This window comes from Erythrolamprus reginae, chromosome 2 (genome assembly GCF_031021105.1).
Source record: "Erythrolamprus reginae isolate rEryReg1 chromosome 2, rEryReg1.hap1, whole genome shotgun sequence".
Taxonomy (NCBI): domain Eukaryota; kingdom Metazoa; phylum Chordata; class Lepidosauria; order Squamata; family Dipsadidae; genus Erythrolamprus; species Erythrolamprus reginae.
Genome location: NC_091951.1, coordinates 54,200,653 through 54,218,614, shown reverse-complemented (window position 1 = coordinate 54,218,614; position 17,962 = coordinate 54,200,653). Strand labels below are relative to the sequence as shown.

The following is a 17,962-nucleotide window of genomic DNA, read 5'->3' as shown; positions in this document are numbered from 1 at the left end:
ATCTTCACTTAAAATTATGTTTTAAAGAAAAGGAAAGGAAAAATAAATGATGAGTTCCATGTAGCATAGACATGTGGGGGAAGCTTCATCTCCCAAATCTGTTCTTAAAAAAAAGCACTTTCTGCTTGATAGTGAAGTTTGTACACGCTATTAGCCCATTTCGAATCTTGTACCCTTTGCGTCTTCTCTTGAAGAATATTTTGTAAGCAAATTCCATTATACAACCTTTTTCATTTTTGTCAACATTGTCTGATTAAGCTCTTTAGCAACAGTCTCAACTCTCTGCAAAAGTGCCTTGGAATTCTCATCTTGGAGTACTGCCATTTTTATTTTTTTATTTTTTTGCATACTTGCTTCTAGGTGTAGCACAAACGTAACTGTCTGGGAACTATTATTTTTTTAAAGTAAGAAGGAATATAAATAAGGGCCTTTTCATGTAGCCGTCACCCTTGTCTCGCATACTCTGTAGCAACTTTACAGCATTGGGAAAGTATCCCCACAACTGAGCCCTAACTCCGTCTTGCCAGACAGTGCCCCCTCCCAGTTGGAAGGATGTGCAAAATATATCTAGTTGTCACCTCACCCCACTTCTTCCTTTCCTTGGTGCACTTTCATTTTGTTCTCGAAAGGAGGAAAATAATTTAAAAATCGACCCAGTAAGGGGAACAAATAAAGATTCCTTCTATGCAGCTTTGGAGAATAAAGTAAAGCATAGCAAGGCAAGATGGCACCTTGCTCTCTGGCAGGACAAACAGAATCTCAGTGGATGGAATTGGGTGAGAGATCCCACCAACAGGAAATTGCTTTCACTATAATTCCAGAAGCAATTGCAAAATGCTGTTCCTGGTGAATTGGTTCAGTCTCTCACGTTCCTAGAAAATCCTTAATTTTGTGGAGCTACTAGAAGAAAGCACCACTGTCATATGAAAGAATAGCACGCAGTGTAATTGTGGGATTAACGAGGGAGAAATCATAGAATTCTGTGTCTGAATTTAAATGTAGAGATTGAAGTGACTTCCTTTCATCTTGTTTTATCAATACACTTCTTGATTAGTTGCAATTATTCCAAATCCTTATATTTAATGTTCCAAATACTATAGATAATTGTCAACTCATCAAGACCTAGATAAGTAATAGAAAAGCAGACAATGTATTTTTTTTCTGTAAGTCAGTGCTACTATGCTGGCATGTGATGATGAATAAACTCAATTGATAGAAATTTAGTATAAAAATTTAGGCATGTCTAAAGCATTTTTGCATATTTTAACTTGCAAAACTCACTATCTGTCAGCCCAAACAGGTAGGTTTAGGAGCACTCTAAGTAGTCTTAAATAGTCCTATCCTCCTAAAAAAAAAAGGTTTCTGTTGTCATATGTCTCTGACCCAACATAAAGCATTTCTCTATAGCAGAGAAAGGGTCCCCAACCCTGTTCAGAACTGGGCTGCACAAGCAGCAGGAAGCACACATGCAGTTCCACTTGCACGAGTGGTGGCCATGTGCACCTGTTTGCACAAATAGAGCTGTACGCACTCATGCACATGCCTAACACTCACACAGAACCATCCCCTCTCCTCCTCCTGCCGGGGCACCAAGAAGGAAAGCTTGGGAACTGCTGCTGTATAGAACAGAAAAAGTACTTAAATCCGACTTGTTCGAAAATTACCAAGTGTAAGGAAGAGCATTAGAAAATACAACAGGCCTGGGCAATAATTCTCCTGTTGGGATCCGGGCCTTGGCAGAAATCAATGATTCCAATTTTTGACAGTAGTCATACACACCGCATAGTAAATTTTAAAAACCCATTCACTATAAGTCCCAGGTTCATATTCAAATATCAAAGAATGTATCCAGCCGCAATTCTGAGCAAACTTCATAATGATTCAGGATCTGACTGATTATTCCCAAACGCACCAGATTATAAATGACACCAATTCCAGGTACATTTTTTTTGCCATATTTAAAAATGGGTCTATGACAATTCACTATGGTCAGCTTACCACAGGACAAGTTGCTGCAGGACAAAAGTCACACTTGTATCAAAGAAATAATTGGATAGAATCATGGAAGAAAGGATGCAAAATTTAAATGGCAAAAGTTAATTTTAAAAAAATATTTTAAATAATAAAATAGAATTGTTAAATTGTTCTGCAGCAAGTTGTCCAATGGCAAGTTGTTCTGTGGTGTGTTATGGCCATGATATGTTGGCTGTGGCAAGTTGTCCCATTCCATTTAAAAAGAACTGAGATTTTGCCAGGGTTTTAATTGCTGTTTTGAAAAGCTTTTGCTTGTAACATGCTGTGAAGTGCTTCAGAAGTATGTGCATATGTATTTCTAGAAGGTTTCTAGAAGATGTCCTTGGGAATACTTTAGGGCTGGTTACGTTCTGAAGATAGGGACCATCAAGTGAAAAGATCTTATTCATCTGTGGATACTGTATTCATGGGAAGTTTTTTCCTTACATGGGACATTTGGTTGGTTCCCCAAGGCTTCTTTCAATCAGTTTCTTCAGATGAAAAATGCAAGGCATGCTTTTTTATATCAGCTTCTATTTTGGGAATAATTATAGAACAGGGGTGTGATACTCGTGACACGCAGATCAGATGCGTCACACGTTGACCATGCCCACCACCAGTTTAGAGATACGTCACATGAGGCCGAGAATTTGACATCCCTGCCATAGAAATACTGCAATTTGCATTTTTACCTACACAGTGGTACCTCTACTTAAGAACTTAATCCATTCCGTAACCAGGTTCTTAAGTAGGAACGTACTTAAGTAGAAGCAATATTTCCCATAGGAATCAATGTAAAAGCAAATAATGCGTGCAAACCCATTAAGAAAGAAATAAAAGCTTGGAATTTGGGTGGCGGGACGAGGAGGAAGAAGAGGAGGGGGACAGTCGCTGCCGAAGGAAGAAGGTGAGGTGAGGGGAATCAAAAAAACCTAAAACTTTAAGGCTTAAAAAAAAGAGGGATTCTGAGGCAGTGAGGAGGAGCATGCGCCCCCGCCGCCCCCCCTACACCCGGCGCGAAGCTGCCTCCCATACATTGAACCCCAGGGGGAATGGCAGGAAACTGGCCAGTGTCGCTCTCAGATTTCCTGGGAAATTTTTCCGGACTCAGGTTCTTAAGTAGAAAATGGTTCTTAAGAAGAGGCAAAATAATCTTGAACAACTGGTTCTTATCTAAAAAAGTTCTTAAGCAGAGGCATTCTTAGGTAGAGGTACCACTGTATTTAATTCCATGGTAGTAATAGATTAATGTCTTATAAAGGAACTGGGCTTCCTTCCTGAGTTCCCACAAATTAACCTTAAATGAACTCAGCTGAATTTTTCACCAAACAGATGCATGGAATGATAGAAAAGAAAGACTTTTCCTCTCTCTCTGATTCTTTATTGACTTGTGAGGTCCATTAAGGCATAGGCAGGCAAAGATATTGACCTCAGCACAACCTGTCTTCACAATACAACCTATCTCACAAGTTCCAGAAAAGAGGCAAGGCAGGCAAGGTTTTTCACAAACAGCTCCCTGATGCCAGCAATTCTACTGGTAGATAAGTCTTTGTGGAATAGTATAAACACTGGTACATAAATAAATAAATATTTCTTTTCTGTCCTGTACAAATTTGCCACTTGAAGAGAGGCCCTGACCTGAGCCTATCTAATAAACTCATCCTTTCTTCCTTATAATGATAGCACAGGAGGCACATAACCATTGCTGAATTTCTGGACCTTTTAAATAAATATTCATCCCAGCTGAGTAACCTTAGAACATTAGACATTAATCAAAGGGTAGATTACTGATGCCCATATCAAAATTGAATACAAAGCAAACTCAAAATAAATTGTACACTATTATTTTGTGCATTTCACCTAATTTGACTCTAAGGCACTTTATATAGAGAAGAGAATCCTTTTCTATCAATTTATAAACTTCCTAACCTTGCCTGGTTTTTATATTTCATTTGCAAAAATAGTGTGTTCATTTATTCACTGCTGTTTCTGAGGAGTGTTTTGTAATAGTTTTAACATCTGCGTGAAGCCGCTGGGTAAGACCATCCGTCACCAGGAGTGGAGGTCTCCTCCATATACTGATGTTATAAGCTTACATCTCTACCTCTGGGGACCCTGGTGATGCTGAGGCTGCCTTCTTGAGGGTCCTGGTGGCGGCGGGAGTGGCTGAATGTGGGCTTAGAGGCTTCCACTGAATCCTGGCCAGACCAAAGGGCTTAATCTTTTAATCATCATACCTCAATGAATGGTTTAATAACCATACAGAATAGGCCTGTGCAATGCTTTGAATTCAATTCCAAAAGGTGTTTGGAGTATGCAAGGGTATCATTTTCCAGGATCCAAAAAGGCAGTTGCAGAATCCTGGAAAAAGATACAGTAGCTTTGGTGAGTGGCAGAAAGGTGCTACAGTCATCAATTGTTTTTGGGGAGTGAAGGTGAAACATTGAGCAGACCAAATACATATGCATAAATCATATTTTTGTGGTGCTTTATCATAGCAAGGGACAGAGCTGTAAAATATTTTACCTCCAATATGCTAGTGAAGCCTTCTTAATTTCAAGGGGTAAATTTACACGTTAAGTTTATTTCCAAACTATGTACTGAGAACTGTTGTTGCTAGTCAATTACATTTACGTCAAGCTAAATTTTCAAAAGCCAAAGACCATGGAATAAAAAGCTGCTCAGTGAAATGCAGCCCTTCTTCCCTCCTGTAATTATTCTATAATTCTTTGGCAAATTAAATGTAGTTCCTCTTCCTTAAAAATGTGATTTTTTTTCCTCTTAATATTTAAACAGAGATGTCATTCAAACCAGGGTTGGGTTCTAACTTACCTCACTACCGGTTCGCTTCCTCCTGCACCACATGGGCATTCACATGCACAGTACCAAAAAAATCTGATTTTTTTAAGCCAAAAACAAGATGGTGAATAAATTCAAAAATTTTTTTTAAAAAAGATGGCGGTGCCCATGGACTGACCAAACCGGATCCATGATGTCATCATGACATCACCAGCAGGTCGCTACTGGTTTGAGCAGACCAGTTCAAACCGGTAGGAACCCACCCCTGATTCAGACATTTCTTAATTAGGAAACACTTTGAGGTGTCTGTAGTTCCCAATGTCTTGTGTTTTTTTTTTTAATTAAAACAAAAATAAACCAAAGCCTTATGATACTTGTGTATTTTTTAATGCAGGATCGAAAACTAGAAATCTGAACTCAGTAGAAAATATAACTTATTGGGTGATTTTCTGTGTGTTGTTCTATAGCTTTAAAAATAAAATGCCCTGCTGTCATTTTATTAAACATGCAATATTCAGAATATTGAGATTCTGGAACAGAACATAGTGAGAAAGTACATTAATTGCGTTGTTCCATTCTCCTACTTGCTCTATATAAGTTTTGTTGCTGAAAAGGCAAGTGGTAGCAGAACTGAAATAACACTGTTTTAGTTCAGTTCTTGCTGCTCAACATTTCTTTCAATTATTGTTAATCCAGAGCTAAGATATTTTATCTTCGCACGTTTCTGTTATATGAACTGCTTTTGATTCTTCAGGGGAAGTCTTATGAAAGGCCTTCATTAAAATTGCAACAGTCCTTGTATGTGAATATTCCACACACATATACAGTATACTCACGCACACAATGAAAATATCTGCAGGACTGAGCCATATCTCTGTATTCTAACCCAAATGTATCACTGTTTTAAAAATATGAAATCCACAAAATTTAAGCATGTTAGATTTCTCCAGAATGAAAACACTAATGGTGCTGACCAAAACAAACCTTCTCCAAGAAAATAAGCTTGTTATTTCATATGCTTGTCTACCTCGTTTTGATATCGTACAGTACTAATATAGCAATGGAGTATTTTAGTTTTGAATTTGCGATTTCTTTTAGCTCTGACATTTATTAATACATTTCTGCTGTAGATCTTTATACTTCATCTGTAACAGATGGAGGGTTGCTTCCTATGATGATGATGTTATGATACTATTATTATTATTGTTGTTATTTTTAGGGGAGATTTTTGAACCAAGAGTATACTATTGGCTGAAGCTTTTCAGTAGAATGGATTTCTTTATGTATTTATGTTAATGATATGTATTTATTTTTCAACTATTGCTATTTAATTTTATATAAACATTGCATTTCCTTTACAGTGTTTGAATTTTGGTCTAAGGACAAAAAGATTAAAATATATTGTTAATTTGTTTTGTCTTGGCTCTTCTATCATACATTCACAATATCTTCACATTGTATATTCAGATTACTGAACAGGAGATTTTATAGCTCTGATTTATATTGCTTGCAACAGAATAGCTAATTTGTTAATAGAAACCAAAATGTCAATAGAAACCAAGAACAAATGTTTAGAAACAAAAATGTATATGCAAAGGCATTTTGCAATTCACATGCATGTATGCACATGCCATATAAATTCTCTTCTATGAACTAACCAGATGGCTTTATAAAATCTGTCAGTTTGACTTCTATTTTCAGTATGTCAGCAGTTGGCCACCTGGAATCTTCTAGAAAAATCAAGCTGCAATTTCCACAGTCTCTTTCATTTGCCATGCTGAGAGGGAGTAACGGACATTATGACTCCCAAACATCTGTAGAAGATCAGTTTGCCTGTCCAATATCTAGATGTTAACAACACTTGGCATAGAAAGCTGTTAAATTCCAGAATCCATTTTGATCCCCATATGAAATTTTCCTGACCTGTTTTTGTGATACAGGTACCAAGATAAGCCTTTTGTGATAAGCTGAGTTGCAATATGCTGAATTATACTTTTTGGGTAATAGAATACCTGTATTTTAGTGCTTGGAGATTTGTCATTCCATGGTTGGAACACATTTTTTTCTCACTGCCTGTCAGTGAGATGAGCAGAATACACATTCAATAAATAGATACATAAATAAAACTAAATCCAATGAGTAGAAATTTCAGAAATATACATTTTGCAAAAGAAACATAGGCAAATCTTCTTTAAAAATGAGGTTGTTGAAAGGTGATATAGTATCAAGACATGTTGACAGGCTGTCTTTTGGAAATATTTAACTGAAAGCTAAATGGCCATCTCTGTAATTGGTACCATACATTACATCAGAGGACTGCAAAGGCACCTATTTCATTTTTTTTTCTGTTACTTGCTGGTCATTTGATTTGATATTTTCTATATGCTTTTTTCCTACATTCTAAAAGACAAGGTTATTTTGGGGGAAAAGCAATTTCTCACTAAGCCCCCTCCTGATCTGTGCCTGTTTAAGTGGATCATGAAGCCAAATAAAAAAATGTGAACTTTGTTCCTTTTGGGTACTGCATATGTGATAATATTTTGTATGATAGTGCAAAGAGACAGAGATCGATTGCTGTATAAATAATTTGAAGTATCTGAAGTACACCTTTGTTAGAAGTTTATGGAAAACTTCTTAATCTTTGTGACATATCTGAGGGTTACTGATAGAATAATATATCACTAATTTAATAGGCAATTTGTTCAGCTGAATGCTACTTCAGAAAGTTATCTTGAGCCGAGCTGCAACTAAATGGCAACTAAAGGCATATATTGCACATCATTCATAGAGCTCTAAGAAGTACTAGCTGAAGTTGATGAGTATATTGAGTCTCTTTAAAAAGATGAAATTCAGCTAGTTTGGAACATATTTATCAGGCAGTAAATTACTTCCAGTGCAAAGTGGTATACTAGGACTGTGTCTTATCATTTTTCTGCCTGGGGTGAAACATAAGGTGTTCTTTATTACTAGTATATATTAGGATCAGATTTTAAAGCTACAGTCCTAAGCATATTTTCTGCCCAAAGTTCAACTAAATGATGAGACATAGGGGAATTACAGCATACCCAATGGGCTTGCCTTACTGAAGTCTAATAAAATTAATCTGTAAATGAGGAAATATATGGAACGAGAAAATTGAATACAATAATATTCTACCTGTAACATGAGAAGTGGCTGTGATACTCTTCAATTCTGTATCATTCTCATGCTCAAGTAACAAGTTGTTATAAAATCTGATCCCACATCAGCAATAATCATAGCAAATTTAATATCTTATTTTAATGCAATTAAATCCTTTGGGGAATTATGCATACTTGGATTTTGTCTTATTTTCATTGTATGCAACTTCTTCAAAGACTTGTGAACGTATTTACATCCTTGAGTTTAACCTTCTAGCCAATATACTTGCAGTTACTGTCCTAGCACCCAGAACCATTAAAAATCAAAATACATTTGATTTTCCCTTACTTTATTTGATTTTTCACTAGGAATATAGTCATTTTATGCCCTTATCAGAACATGGTTTATGGAGCTCAGTAACGTCAATGCAGTATCTTCATAGACTTGGCAGCAGCATTGCAGGTTCCTATATACGATTCTCCTACTAGGAAATACCACAGATTGAATCTGACACTTTTTGCCAGCAAAGTATGTACTTTATTAGTTGTTTGCATAGGTACTCGAGATACGGTGGCTGTTCCTGCAAAGTGTTGCTTCTTTTTTATATAAGCACAAGGTTCCAAACAGGTTTGTCTTTCTGCATAGCTTATATACTTTTTTGTTTGTTTGTTTGTTTGTTTGTTTGTTTCTACAGCATACGTAATTCTGATAAAAGAGAACATTGCAGCTTGAAATGAGGATGTTCTCTGAGCTTGATTGTAACATGTAATTCTTTAATATAGAGTGATTTTTAGAATAGAATGGAGTAGAATGGCATAGAATAGAATAGAATAGAATAGAATTTTATTGGCCAAGAGTGATTGGACAAGCAAGGAATTTGTCTTGGTGCATATGCTCTCAGTGTACATAAAAGAAAAAGATACATTGGTCAAGAATCATGAGGTATGGAATCACTTAATGCTATGGTATGGAATCACTTAATAAATTTATTTGTTTGTTTGTTTGTTTGTTTGTTTGATTGATTGATTGATTGATTGATTGATTGATTGATTGATTGATTGATTGATTGGTTGGTTGGTTGATTTTTATGCCACCTTTCTCCTTAGACTCAGGGCAGCTTACAACATGTTAGCAATAGCACTTTTTAACAGAGCCAGCATATTGCCCCCGCAATCCGGGTCCTCATTTTACCCACCTTGGAAGGATGGAAGGCTGAGTCAACCTTGAGCCGATGATGAGATTTGAACCGCTGACCTTCAGATCTACAGTCAGCTTCAATAGCTTGCAGTACAGCACTCTACCTGCTGCGCCACCACGGCTCTTTAAAAGTTTCCTTTTTAAAAAAAGATTTTGATCCCACATTTTTCATATGCAACACAAGGCAGTGGACATTTTATTTTTTAAAATGTATATGCCCAACCAATGGTATGAACACACCTTATGCTCCTTCCTCCTCCTCTTTTCCCCACAACAACAATCCTGTGAAGAGAATTGGGCTGAGATACAGGGATTGGCCCACAGTCCAGCTACCCAATGCTTTCATGTCTAAGTGAGACTAGGCGCCTGCTGATTTCTAGCACTTTAATCACTTCATCAAAATGCCTTTTCCTTCCTTTTTTTGTACGTATTTTTAGGAAGTAGTACATTTTCTTGTACATGTGAGCTTGACATCTACAGTGGGTGAATAAAAAAATGGAAACACTTGACTTTTTGGCATCATAATGTTTGAACATGTTCAAATCAATCAAAACTTGACATATTTTAATGGTTTTTTAAAATTCTGTTATTTGATATGTTTTTTTAAACTACCTTTTTCTTTTACAGAAATTTAAGGAAATTGGTTATAACCTTCTAGAAATGGCAGACCTCTCAGACTTTCAAAGAGGCCAAATTGTTGGTGCTCGAATGGCAGGCGTTAGTGTAACAGAAAGAGCCTGAATGTTTGGCGTTTCAAGAGGTAATGTCTCAAAAGTAATGACTGCTTTTGAAAGAGATGGGAAAATGTCCTCAGCCAAGCACAGGTCTGTTCGAAAGTCGAAGTTGTCTGAGAGAGACTGTTGGACTCTAAAGCAAATTGTTAGAGCGGATCGCAAGACCACAGCTCCTAAAATCACCGCAGAGCTCAATAGACACGTACAGAACCCACTTTCCACAAAAACTGTTCGAAGGGAGCTTCACAAATCTGGATTCCACGCAAGAGCTGCAAGGTGTTTCCATTTTTTTGTCCACCCCCTGTACATGTGTTTCTATACATCTCTATCTCTTGCTTTCTCTACAGTATGTCAGTGGTCCTATTTCTACATGCAGTGAGTCTGTTCTATTAACCCATCCCTTCAGTATATACGGAAGTAGTGTTGCCACACGAAACTGACAGCTCAACTCTTTAGTAGCATTTCATCCGTATGTATGTATGAATTGTTAGAGCTGTCACATATGCATATGCACTAGGCTAGTGATGGCAAACCTTTTTTTTCCTGAGATACCGAAAGAGCATGTGCATACGCTATCGTGCATGCTCAAGTGCCCATGCCCATAATTCAATGCCTGGGGAGCGCGAAAAAAACTTCCCCCATCACCCAAGGGCCCTCTGGAGGCCTGTTTCCCAACTTCTGGTGGGCCCAGTAGGCTCGTGTTTCACACTCCCCAGGCTCCAAAGGCTTCCCTGGAGCTGTGGGAGAATAGAAACACACACACACACACACCCGGGAGGCTCTCTGGAAGCCAAAAACACCCTCTCAGAGCCTCTGTGCGATCTAAAAATCAGCTGGCTGACATACACATGCATGATGGAGCTAAGCTAGGGCAATGGCTCACGTGCCAGCAGATATGGCTCCGCATGCCACCTGGTGCAACTGGCAAAAAAACGAAGAAATAACTTTTGCACAAATAAGACTCTTGCGATCTTAACACTCTCACTGTGTCGTGCTAACAATTGTGTACTTCATTTACAACCAGAGATTTTTTTAACAGGAAATATCAAGAGATTAATGCACCAGTATGTTCTGTGTCCTGTGGCTTTTAGGGTCAAATGCTATGGTATGGTATGTAAATACATCGCATGTCTTTTTCTAAGCAATGTTTTAATTCACAAGTAGTTTGACTGGCTGGCATTACTAAAGATTTTTGTTTTTTAAGAGGTCAGCAATTTCATACTGCAGAGTGTATAACAATTTGTCAAAACGAAAGTGTCTTTAGACGGGAAATATTAAGCTCCCCATTCCTCCTTTGATGTTCCCATTCTGGTATTGGACACCAGCCGTTTTCCCCTGATGACCTAGCATAGCATTATTTGTCACCACCATCTTTTAGCTAGAGAGAGGAATTTAGTAAAGATGTAGTTGGGGCAGGCATGAACCAAACACCAGTTCTGCAAGCCTGGAACAGACCATTTAGATCAGAGGTGTCAAACTCAAATTTTATTGACAGTTGTATCAGGGCTATGGTTGACCTTCGGAGGGCAAGGGGCATGGCTGACTAGGTGGGTGTGGCCAACTGGGTGGGCATGGTCAGCTTGAGGCCAGCCCCTTATATTTTCCTGGACCGCTCCACAGGCCAGATCCAACCACATTACAGGCCAGCCCGCAAGCCTTGTGTTTGACACCGCTGATTTAGATGATGGGTCTAACAAAAAAGCTGGAGTAGTATTGCAATGAAACATTATCAACTGGAACGTCATTTCCTTTCCTATCTAGCTAATTTTTCCACTACTACCTAGTAGCTTTGTATGGCTGTTTTGACTCCACTTTGTACCAGGTTGGATTTGTTCTCTCTTTATTTTTAATTCATTCTCTCAAATGCTCATGGGAGCTAGGCAATTTTCTTTTTCCCACATTCAGTGAACTCCCAAGACTGCAATATAATTTTTCCTAGTATTTTGCTGTATAATAATCCAGTTTGTCTATCCCTGTGAAATGCATTAGGAACAGGTCTTCAAGTAAAGAAGCCATAATTGCCAAGAGGATAAAATTTGATTGAGTTGAAACCTATATCCTTATCTTTTTGAAATTGATCCCTTTTTCTGGCAGGATAGATGTTTTTAAAAGTCTTTTAGGCCTGTTGAGAGGGGAAAAAACCCTTCATCCCTCAATGCAGATTCACAAAATGCAGATGTGCTTGATGTGTTTTGATTTATCCATATGGCCTGAATCCTCAAATATTTTGGGAAATACATGCATTCACATGTGCATTATTTAAAATTCTACTGAAATTAAGGAATAAAGGCAAATATTCTTCTACCATCTTGCCCAAAATAATTGCTAAATTATTCCATTGGTTCCACGAAATAGATGAAATCTAGAACTCTGTTCCTATGAATTTGACTCTTTTAATTGACCAAGGGAAACAGAATCAAATTGATTGGTTGGTTGATTATCTCTATCAAGTCAGAGTTGACTGTTAGGAACTGCATACACATAGATAGATTTTCTCCATAATTTTGTTTCTTAATTTGGTCCTTTAGGTTTTCAATTTGGAGTCCAGGGCATTGCAAATCCTTTAATGTTCATAAGATGTTAGAGTGATCACCAAGCACTTTCCTTTAAATATTAAAACAAGGAACTAGTAAAATTTGTCTGAAATGGTGTAGAGACTTCTGCTTTTGGGGAGGGGTTTTTGGACTATATTACTTACATGGTCCCTTCCAACTCTAGCAATCTGAATCTAAATTTGCAGGGTCATTTTATTTGAACAGGTGTATTCTATATATCCAGAATTGTAGAGTTACTGTGTGAAGATCCAGTCATGAAAAGCTCTTGTTTGAGATAAGAGCTAAGAGGTCAGTAAGGGGCGAGTACAAGTGCACTAGAGTGCCTTCCGTCCCCTGTCCTATTGTTCTCCTATATCTCTTCTTCTATTCTTTCACTGATATGTTCTATTACTATATCTTCTTTTCTATTCTTTCATAGATATATTTTACTATGAGTATCTCCTCTATAACCTTCATCGTGTATTTTACTATGTGTATATATATATATTATATACAAACCCACTAAAACCCTCATTGTGTATTGGACAAAATAAATAAATAAATAAAAATAAATAAATAAAGTGAAGAAATAACAAAAAAAGGTGAAATCATGCCAAGTCCTACTTAAAAATGCAGCAAATTTAGATAATCATATCACATTGGCCTGTAAAGATAAATCCGGGACCCAGAATAGGTTATTAACAAAGATTAATGTCTTTATTGTAGCTTTTCTGCTTAAGGATTCATTAAATAGTGATTCCATATGCATTAACTGAATAACAGATTCATTATAAAGAGATATGAGGCAACTCATCCACATTGTGGCCAAGGCCTTTTTCAGTCCTTAGAGCCATCTGATATTGTATTGCTGAAATAATTGTGACATTACTTTTTGTGTATATTTTTCTATGTACATCATTTTGAAAAAAAGAAAAAAAAATCCAAGAAAGATTGAATCTATTTTATTTTAAGGGCACCTATGCTCCAGTAATAAGGAAGAGTAACAATTTTTTTTAATGACGAAAAGCTTGTTTTTCGTACATAATTAATGTACTACTAGTAAGTTTATTTTTCACACTTGTGTAACTAGTCTTAAAATAAAATAATAAAATACCCCAAGAAATTAGTACAATAACATACTACAAGTCAAGTTTAGAATTATATAGTATAGTATATTCATTGTAAGCGACTCAGTTAAACCTTCCATATTTAATCATGCTCAAATAAATAGAATTATAGAATTATAATAGAATTATAATATCAAGGGTTGATAGCCTGAATCGCCTTCAAATAATTTAAAATTATCATTAGAACTTATGTCTAAACAACAATATAAATGGTAATACTTTATTGGTTAACCACCATACTTTTCAGACTTTAAAATATAAACACAGAACAATAATAAAGCTATGTGTTAAAAAATGGAATGAAAGAAATAAGTAGAATAAAATGCAGATCATATCTCTGTGTAACTCTCACAGTTTACCCCAATCAGATCCACATACTGTATGCAGTTCTCAGCTGTACTGTTTTGTTCAATTAAAGGGCTGTATTATGTGTAATTTTTAAATTTTAAGCACACATGGAATCTGTTGCTTTAATATAGGGCTCCCAGTGGGCTATTCTTCTAAAGTACAGTCCAAGATACTGATCTCTCTTTCTTGTACAATTGACATTCAAATAATATATTCCTTATGTCTTCTATCTCTAGGGATTCACAAAAAAGTATATTCATTGTAAGCGACTCAGTTAGATCTTCCAGATTTAATCATGCTCAAGTAAATACACCACCAACGCCACCACTCAAAGTATTTGGGCATTTCTATGTTTAAATAGTTGGCAATTTGGAAAGTACGTTTATAGTTATTCATCCATGTCAACATGCCAGCCTTGCTAATGATGTCTGTAGCTCTCTGAGCTTCAATATCCCAAATTCTTTGTGCAGCAAATTTTTTAACTTGTTTTCCAAGGACAGTTGGATAATAAACAGGGCAATCACAGCTCCTGATACCGTTTGTGAGTGACACAATCCAAGAGGTATGGAAATGAGATTTTGTCTGTTCTCAAACACGTTTGTGAGCCCCTTATTTTCTTTTTAAAAAATATCTTTATTAATTGTTTACATTAAATAATTTTCTACAGTAGTACAGTAATGGCAAATATATGGCATGGGTACCACAGGTGGCATGCAGAGCCATATCTGCTGGCATGCGAGCCGTTGTCCTAGCTCAGCTCCAATGTGCATGTGTGTGCTGATTTTTGGCTTACACAGAGGCTTTGGGAAGGCATTTTTGGCTTCCAGAGAACCTCCAGGGGGATGGGGGAGGATGTTTTTACCCTCCCCCGGCTCCAGGGAAGCCTTTGGAGCATGGGGAGGGCGAAACACGAGCCTATTGGACCAACCAGAAGTTGGGAAACGGGCCACTTCTGTCCTCCAGAAGGCCTCCAGGGAGCGAGGGAAGCTGTTTTCACCCTCCCCAGGCATTGAATAACGGGTGCGGGCATTCACGCATGTGCAATAGCGCGCACACATGCTCTTTCAGTACCCAAGGAAAAAAAGATTCACCATCACTGTTCTGTAGCATTGATTTTGCACCAGTAATTGTATTATCTTATTTTAAACAAAAAACATATGGTATAAATTCCCAATACAGGTCTGACAGCATGAATTTATATGTATGTTTAGGTGAATGTGAGCGACTGGTTTTAAGAAATTGGAATTTTAGGATGTTTTTAGATTTAGATTTCTAGATGTTTTGTATTTTTCTCAAAGTGAGCAACCTGAGTCGAAAGAGAAGGGCGGCATAGAAGTCTAATAAGTAATAAATAAATAAATGTTGTAAGCCCTAATCTTCAGCTCCATAGAAAAGCTTAGAAGTAATCTTTAATGATTGAGACTAAGGAATCCAAATAGCTGTGGTCACTGTTGGGCTGCTGCTCGAACAGCTAATTGTGTGTAGCTCCGCGACTCTGGGACGTTAGTGCGGGATCAAGCGCAATTTTGCTTCCAGCACCTGTGCAGGTAGCAAAATCTTGCACAGGGACACATGTGCGGATGTGTTTTGCCGAGGTATTTTCCTGCCCCGCATGCAAAATTTGCATCCCTGTGCAAGGTTTTGCTACCTGCACAGGTGCGGGAAGTGAAATTGTGCTTGATCCCGCACTCACGCTTCAGAGCCGTGGAGCTACAAACAATTAGCCATTCCGGCAGCAGCCCACCACTGGCTGTGGTTTATTAATGTGAGCAGTAAATTTTGCTCTCTCTCTGAGTGAACTCCTTTTCCAATGAAAACGCAATGTCATTTGGCGGGACCCAGGACAAGAGCCTTCTCTGTGGTGGTCCCGTACCTCTGGAACCAGCTCCCCCCAGATATCAGGGTTGCCCCCACCCTCCTTGCCTTCGCAAGCTCCTTAAAACCCACCTGTCATCAGGCATGGGGGAATTGAAATTTCCCTTCCCCCTAGGCTTACAGAATTTATACATGGTATGCTTGTATGTATGAGTGGTTCTTTAAATTGGGGTGGGTGGGTTTAGATTGTCTTTTAACATTAGATTTGTTTACATTGTCTTTTTATATTGTTGTTAGCCGCCCTGAGTCTTCAGAGAGGGGGGGCATACAAATCTAATAAGTAAGTAAGTAAGTAAGTAAGTAAGTAAGTAAGTAAGTAAGTAAGTAAATAAATAAATAAGATTCAGTCTCAGAGATTTTCCCTAGAGAACTTGCTCTATTGGCTCACCATCACCAGTAGCTATCAATGGTGTGATGTCATTTTCCAGATGCCGTGATATTTTACTTTATTAATTATCAGTAAATAGTTATGATAGTTGAACCAAATTTCTTAACAACCTATACAACCCAGCTTGTGAAAAATGATAGTGTCAGCAGATAGGAATTAGAGTTAAGATCCTTCATCTTACTTACTGGTAAGTCGTTAATGAATATCAGTGGTGCAAATATCCATCCATCCTTGTCTTATTTCTTTGTGAGTATTTGTTCTATTCTCATGCTCAAACTGAACTTTCAAGTAAGTGTTTATGGTGAAGGGATTTGATCTGTGCCAGCATTCTGGGTTCCATATTGAGGACAGTTAATTTTCTCCCTAATATTTCACTGTTTACTATGTCAGATACTGCATTAAATTTTATAAATGATTGCTTCTCCTTACTGACATATTTAATTAGATGGCTCAAAACAAAGCAATTTTTGATAGTCGATCAACTCTGTCTAGTTCTTTTGTGAATCAAAAGCTCTCAATTCTATTTAAAAGGAACGTGACATATATTTTAGCCACAATATATGTAAGAATAATAGGTCTGTAATTGTGAGGGTCCTTTGTGTCCCTGTTTTGTATGTAGGAACTATTATTGTCATCATCTATCCAACTGGCTTATGGCAAATATTATTTCCATGTGTGATTAAACCTACCAAAAGAGGAGCGCAGTAGTATTTCTGGAATACTCAGCCAGTAGAAGTCTTCACCAAGGGATGTATTGCTCTTCTAGTTTTTTATGATAGATTAGTTCACATCCAAACAGCCATAACTTTCTGCATTAAAAAATTAACATTTAAATCAGCTACACAAAGTTCAATATTTTAGTGCCTTTTTATATATGCGGATACATTAAGCTCCAGGTATGATTCTGATGAAAGTTGGTTCTAGAGGACTAGTATTGAAAATTATGATATGGATATTTTAGTAAAAAGAGGTCCCTATAGGGTTAAATGTACATGCATATAAAGGTAGTCCTTGACTTAGCAACCATTCCAAGTTACAACTGACCTACCACAACCCAGATTTATGTTCTGATGACTTCCACTTACTGTAGTTCTTTGGCTGGAATTTCAGGCACCTGGCAACATGGCTGCATTTATGGCTGTTGCAGGATCCCACGGTCACATGACCACACATGGCAGTGAGTTTGTTGAAACCAAACTCACTTTGCCAGCACTTCTGGTTTTCAACAAAACTGCCCATGTGAATCATTGGTTCATTTAATAACTACAGTATTAACAGCCCCAGCATTTGCTTTATAACTATGATGGGCAAGATCTATTATAGTCTTAAATTGAGGTTAGGCACTCTTTAAAATATAACAAAATTATTTATTTATAAAAAGGATGCCAAATTTCATAGGACTGAAATATAAAACACTTGTAAGAATTTTTGCAATCTAATCAACAGATCACCTGATATCCGGGTCCTTAGCTAGCATAGGTTGTTTGTAATATGGAAGAATTGCCCATTCCAATTGTAATTAAACATCATTGGACCTAGAAATTGCATATTCTTAAGGCTCTACTATAACTGACTTTCAAGGGGTGGCTCTGGAATTCACCTTGAAAAAAGAAAAGTTCTTTACCTCTATATTGTGTTAACATGGAAAGGATACTAATAACATGAAAATAAATTAGCCATCCTGATTGTGACAACCATAATAAGGATCAATTTATATTAACTTCCTAATCTAAAAACTCCCTGCAAAAGCTTATACTGATCAATGTCCAAATTTCATATCACTGATCAGCACCCAAAGAATCATTTCACAGGTAATTCTTCTGACAT

General features: G+C 37.2%; 1 protein-coding gene across 2 annotated transcripts in view; it reads left to right on the top strand.

Moving 5' to 3' along the window:
* The window catches only part of ADAMTS9 (ADAM metallopeptidase with thrombospondin type 1 motif 9), a 202,042-nt gene that overhangs the window by 122,413 nt on the left and 61,667 nt on the right, over window positions 1-17,962 (top strand). The window lies entirely within an intron of this gene.